A 6,449-nucleotide genomic window follows, 5' to 3' on the forward strand; every position below is an offset into this window, starting at 1 on the left:
CTATTTGCTGTCTCTGTAGCAATCAGATAAATCCTGTTGAGTCTGGACACCCTGTTGTGGATACATCAAAAAGAAGATGTACTCATATGCTCCTCCAAGTGCCTCAGTGTAGCATTTAGCTCTTGCTAATGTTCACAGAATATCCATTAGACTTGCAGTCACTGAAGCTGACTTTGCAACTAAATTTTACTCATAATTTCCTAAATTCTGGTAGCTTCAGATCACTTAGTTTCTATCATATGAAAGTACTGGCAGCATTGATTAACATGATTAAGTGTATATCTTCCCTCTCCTTCCTCTTTTAGAGACCACTGACTTAAGAATCAGGGTGTACAATGTTTTTCCACCAGTCCTTAAGTTTTATTGTCTTGTAATAAATCTGCTTTGTACACACTACTTAAATATTCATTAAATGAAAAACAAAATGCAGAACAGACTGGGGCTGTACAGGCTAGTAGTTAGGGCACCCGGTAGGGAAGCAAAACAGCGTTGTTTTATTTCCTGCTCCAATGAATACTTAATATGAAATACTGAAATATTCATTGATAAGGGGAAATGGTATCTGACCACATAAGAAGTAGCATCTTAGATTACCTGAAGATAAAATGAAGGCAATCCTATAATGAACCTGAGCAAAAAAAGGTCCAACATCTGACATCATGTATAATTAGATGGTTGTTAGAAAGTATTGAAAGAAAACTTGCCAGCAGTGCTATGGAGAAAAGTTTTTCTGGGATTTTATCAGGAATTCGAAATAATGCATGTTTATTATAAAGTAAGATATATAACTTATTTCTATTCCATTAGACCTGATGGGACCATACAAAAAAAAAAGAGATGTATATTTTCATTCAGAACAGGTTGGTCAGTACCAGAACTAAAAAAAGAGACTCTGAATATTATGTAGCACCTACTTGTTACCTTTTCTAAAAGAAATAATGACATTTTCAGTGTGCCATGAAGTGATGATCACTAAACTAATTTATTTTGGGAGGGAATTTGTTATACTCTACATTAATATTTTGCTCCATAAAGTACAGGACATCAGGCAATATATTATAGTGAAGTAGAGAAGTCTGGGCTTTCTGTGAGGAGTGAATAGGTGGTAACTCATGAAAATGTGCTGCTCAGTGCAATCCAGGTCCTAATAATGAAGTGGGTATTCAGTTACTAGGGAGATGCAAGTGGTAGAAGGTCATAGATGGATGAGCATGTCACAGACACTGCCACCAAAATTGCCATTAGATGGAAGCCTTTGTTGGTAGCTTCAGGTAAAAGGTCAAATCCTAAATGGACAAAGAAATCAATCTAGCGTCTCTTTCATGCCTGGTGATAGTAATTAGTCTGATGGATCTTTTTACCCCCTTTACTAATCTGAGGCATTTGCACTCTGTGGCATTTTAAAAAATTCACATCCCGTGTAAGTTCTCATATGTTTGGAGCACTGGTAGGTGATGCGTAGGTAAGGTGAGTGGCTCATCACTCATTCTACAGTTCTGCCAATCAAACACATTTGCTACTTTTTTTTCAGTGCAAAACACTGTGTACAGTTTTGATCCTCTATAAGCAATTTGGGGGGAATGTTTTCCCTAGCACAGGTAGTTAGCCTTTAGATATTACACCAGCATTTGAAAGTAATGTAATCATTAACTTCACATTTTTTCGTCTTTGCAAATAGCCTCTGAAATGTTTAAAACAAAGATGCTTGTCTGAAAATGTTTGATGATATCATATAAACATGTTTGAAATTATGGCTTTTCATTACTTGTATAACCTGTATTCAGGTCATCAATATTTATTGAGAAATCATTGTTAATTGAGAGGTTTCTTAATCTTTGATTAGGTGATATAGAGGTAATGATCTATTCTGTCCTCCCAGTACAATTTGGTTACAAAATTAGCCTGTGTTTGGTTACCATGGCAATAAGATTTTTTAATATAGCTTTGTTCTTTTCTCCTTTTATTCTTTTAATGAGAAAATGTATACTTCAAGACTTTTCTTAAGCTTTCACATGAACAACAATTTGATTATAAGATGTTCACAAGTTCCAAATGAAATACTGTATCAGTGCGGCTGAGAAGAAATATTTGCAGATGTACCCTTTCTTCATATTTGTAAGTAGCCTCCTTTTAAGATGTTGATCTAGGCAATATATATCTTTTAAAAAAGTGACAAAATAGGTTATTCAATAAAAGACATTAATGCGGTGAAAAAGGGGAGAGGTAACTGTGCCTTTCTCCAGAACAGCTTGGGCCACAGGATCCCAGGCAACAGGCTGGAGTGTAGGGCAGGATGTTGTGACAACCCATGTGAGGACCCTGCAGTTTATACTCTTCATGGAAATATGTTTTCAGCAGGAAATGTGCTTGTTAACAGTCTTAATAAAATCTTTTTATCCTCTCTAGATGAATTTTTACTATTAATAGTTATATACGTTTATTGTATCCTAATAAGGTTTTGTCGCTTATAGCAGGCACACAGTGGAAGAAAGGGCCAAATTTCACTTCAAAGCTTTGGCCAGTTGAAGATCCTGTCCCAATACTGCAAAGTCCTCCCTGTGTCACCAGCCCTGAAAGAGGAAGATGATCTTTAAAAAACATTTCTCCTTTGGTCCATCCTGTCTGCCTATCCTTTGTTGGTGTAGGGAAACTTGAGTCTGGAGCTTTTGTTCTAGCTCTTGTATATATCCAATAATAGCTGATTATTTTTTAGAGAGCAGCGGAGGATGTAAAAAGCTTTTATTTCAATACTGACAGCCTTTCCTTTAAGTTTGTGTTTTCTGAATCCTCAAAACACCAAGCAAGATAAGACTTTTGTTTCTGTAGAGGACAGAATGAACTACAGAAGTTATTTTTGTCTTAAGTGGTAAGTAGAAGTGAAAACAGTTTGCTTATCCTGCTAACATAAGACTTGGGTTTGTGTCAGCAGAGCAGGACTGAAGTTAACTGTACAGTACTATGAGAACCCATGTGAGAACTATGACAACTTCTTTCAAACACTGAAATCCAGACCTTGTGTGAACTTCATTCTGAACTCCCTTGCACTTGAAGGGCTGTTTGAACCTGTGAGGACTTGGGTACACTGCCTTTATCTTTCTGCCTGAAATGCTTGCCCTTTCAGTTTTTGAGTGAGAATGTGCATAAATAGCTAAAAGATGGTGGCTGAACCCTCCACGTTACAGGGGTCAGAGGGATATACTGCTGCCTGTAGTAGGGGCTTGTTCCTCACTCAACATTATAATTCAGTTAGTTAGTTTATGTAACTATCATAAAAGAACAACATGGAAACTTTTGTTACAAATTCTGTCCCAACTTGACCCAGAGTTCTTGATTTCACTTCCCCTGTTTTAGATTGTGTCTTCCCAAAGGGACATGCAGATGACCTATATGGGTGAACCAAAGTCCCAGCTCAGCCAGCACACACAGTGTTTTGCACTGAAGGTGTCTGAAAACTTGCAGAAGGCAGGATGGGACTCACCTGTTTAATACCCTATTTATCATCCTAGAGGAGGAATCTATGATTGCTTATGAATGCTTGCTCGTAAAATTTGTAGTTGACACCAAACTTGAGTGGCACCAGTTGATATGCTCAAAGGCATTGCTGCTATCCAGAGGTATGTAGATAGGTTGGAGGAATGGGACAATAGCGACATAATGAAATTTAGTAAGGACAAATGCCAAGTGCTGAGAAGGGGCCCTTGCTGTGCACAGACTGGGGACGCCAAGACTGGGGAGTAGCTGTGTGGTGGGGGTGCTGGTGAGCAGTGGGCTGAGTGTGAGCCAGCAGTGAGGGCAAACAGATTATGGGTCTGCATTAGTAGAAGCACAGCAAGTAGGCAGAGCAATGGATTGTCTCCCTCTATTTAGCCCTTATTTTATCACATCTGAAATAATGTCGGCAGTTTTGAGCACCCCAGTACAAGAAAGACATCAATAAACTGGAATCAGTTCAGCAGTTCAGCTTTGTCTTGAATTGCTGTCAAAATGAGTCTTGGGATGCACCAACAGGATGGGCTCTGTTGCTCAGTGAGATGGCAGCAGCTACCCCTGCCCTTGCAATGGCCTTCACTCTTCCATTTCACACTTCCCACGCCACTATCTCACTTTTGCATTTTGAAAGCTGCTTCCCCAGCTCCAAAGCAAAGTGGGATCTCTGGGAAAGTGTTTTCAACAAGGCAGGATCTTAAAGGAAATGCTGTCATCTCTTAGTTTGCCTACATATATCAGTTTGACTATGGTCGGAATTTGGATGCTGATATGAAAGGATGGGCCTGAAAGAATATTTTAGGGTTGAATAATGCTAAGCCTTGTAGGGACTGAAATTCCCAAACAGCTGCTTCAAAGCTTTAAAAGATGTGAGTCAGGACTTAGAAAATCATGACATGAGTTTGGTAATAGGAGTTACTTATCATGATATGTTTAGATGTGTTAGAACACATTCAGATATATACTTTCTGTCAATACCCTTTTGACCCTTCTGCCTTAGTGGCCAATTTTCAAGCTTCTCCCTGTAACCAGAAGAGTTAGGAATATAAAGTGTGTTTGGGTTTTTCCCTGACTTTTTTCCTGGCTTTGTTTTTTAACCTTAATTTGAATTGGTAGTAATGTCCTGGTGTCTTCAGACAATATCAAATCTAAAGTTTTTAAGATAAAGCCCCATGATTAAAATCTATGAGCTGGCAACACCAAAAATTGGATTAAAATGTTGTAATTTAGTCTTATTTTAGATATAATTTATATGGATGTCCATTATAATCTTTATGTCTAGAATCATGGTTCCTCTTAATTGAGTGCTTAGCAAGTGATTATCCCAGTAATTCCTGGACATTAATATCTGTAATAAAATAATGTTTGCTTTCTCTTTACCAAGAAGTTCATTGACTCCAGTGAGTTTGGCCAAAGTTCTCTCCATAGCCCAGAAAAGTAGCTCTACTAGTGGAGATTTTGTACCTAAGTAGCAGACTGTAGTGAGAATTTAAAATTATCCAGTTCCAGGGTGAATTAGGATTTGAAGATTTATGCTTAGAGCCATATATTCAATGTTTGTATCTGATGCCAAGCTGCAGGAAAATGTTCCTGACAATGTTTTCCTTGTGCCCTGCACTGACTGATTGAAATTTACAGCTGACCTCCCTGACAATAATTCTGTCAAAGGATCAGTCCTTCAGGCAAATTGCCAGCTCAGACACAAAATCTGAAATGAAAGAATGCAGAAAGCCTTTTGCTTTAAAACTGTAGAGATGTAAATTTTCTCTGACAAAACTGGTATTGTGGGCTTCTTTTGCACCTTTCTCCTTTGTCATTTTTATTCCAGCTGAGGAGGGGAAAATTATATTTTCCTTCTCCCAGAGCATGTCCAATCATACTAAAATGCTGTTGTACTGAATGCCAAGAACTCGTTACTGTTCTTGAAAATTTGTCTCTGGAATGGAAATTTGTGGCCTCTGAGAAAGTTTCAGTTAGTTCCCAATTCCAGGTATCAAAATTACTTCAAGATATCAAAACAGAAAAGTTTCATTATGAATTAATCTAAGGGAAAGATTATTTTCGTTGCAGGGTTTTGTTAGTAGGTCATGGCCCTTAAGAGCTTTATGGCCATCAAATATAATGTTCTGTAGAAAGTGTCAGTGATTCAATAGGACACATTTTTTATCAACAAATTGATATACGGGACAATTTCACAGGCATTATGTTGCTGAAGGTGCTATTTTTTAAGCTGGAAAATACATTTAGCTGTGTAAGTATGTTCTGCCTTATGATTCACTGTTAATATAGTTAACAGTTTACTTCTCTACCATGTTCTCTGTTGCAGTGTCCTGTAGAATAAGTACTATGTATCAAAGATCAGGAAGATGAAACTAGAATTTAATGAATAATTAACACACAGATTTCATAGATAAAGTGCCTTGGAAGCCCCAGCGATGAAAAGTACCATGGAGAAGTACTACTCTGACAGTTAGGGTGAATTTATGTTGAGCACAGACATGATTTCAGTTCAATTCTTGCTTATTTTGGACCCTTCCCAAGTAGTTACAGGTAATTTATTTAGACTCAGGTTCTTTGCCTCTGGTCCCTGTAATAGGCTGCTATTCTCATGAAGGCATTCTTCACAGAAACAGTCAGTAAGATGAAATAAGACCCCTTATGGCCGAAAAGCTAACAGAAAGCTCCCCTAGGCAAAAAAGCAGCAGATGATGCACTCAAAAATTCTTTTTTATGGCCAAAGAGGGAAGACATAATATATACATATAAATGTATATGGAACTAAGAATTTATTGTTAGGGCAGTGAATACTTTAAAAGTCTAAGGAAAATACACCGAGCCTTTATTGTTAGTCCAATTGCTGTAATACCAATTGATTAAAAAAAGGAAAAAATGCCTCTTTAATACCCTTACATGAAAAAGCCTACAAATATGGATCCCTTTCATTGGGTAATCATGCTTGTCCT

This window comes from Chiroxiphia lanceolata, chromosome 3, assembly GCF_009829145.1.
Source record: "Chiroxiphia lanceolata isolate bChiLan1 chromosome 3, bChiLan1.pri, whole genome shotgun sequence".
Classification (NCBI taxonomy): Eukaryota; Metazoa; Chordata; class Aves; order Passeriformes; family Pipridae; genus Chiroxiphia; species Chiroxiphia lanceolata.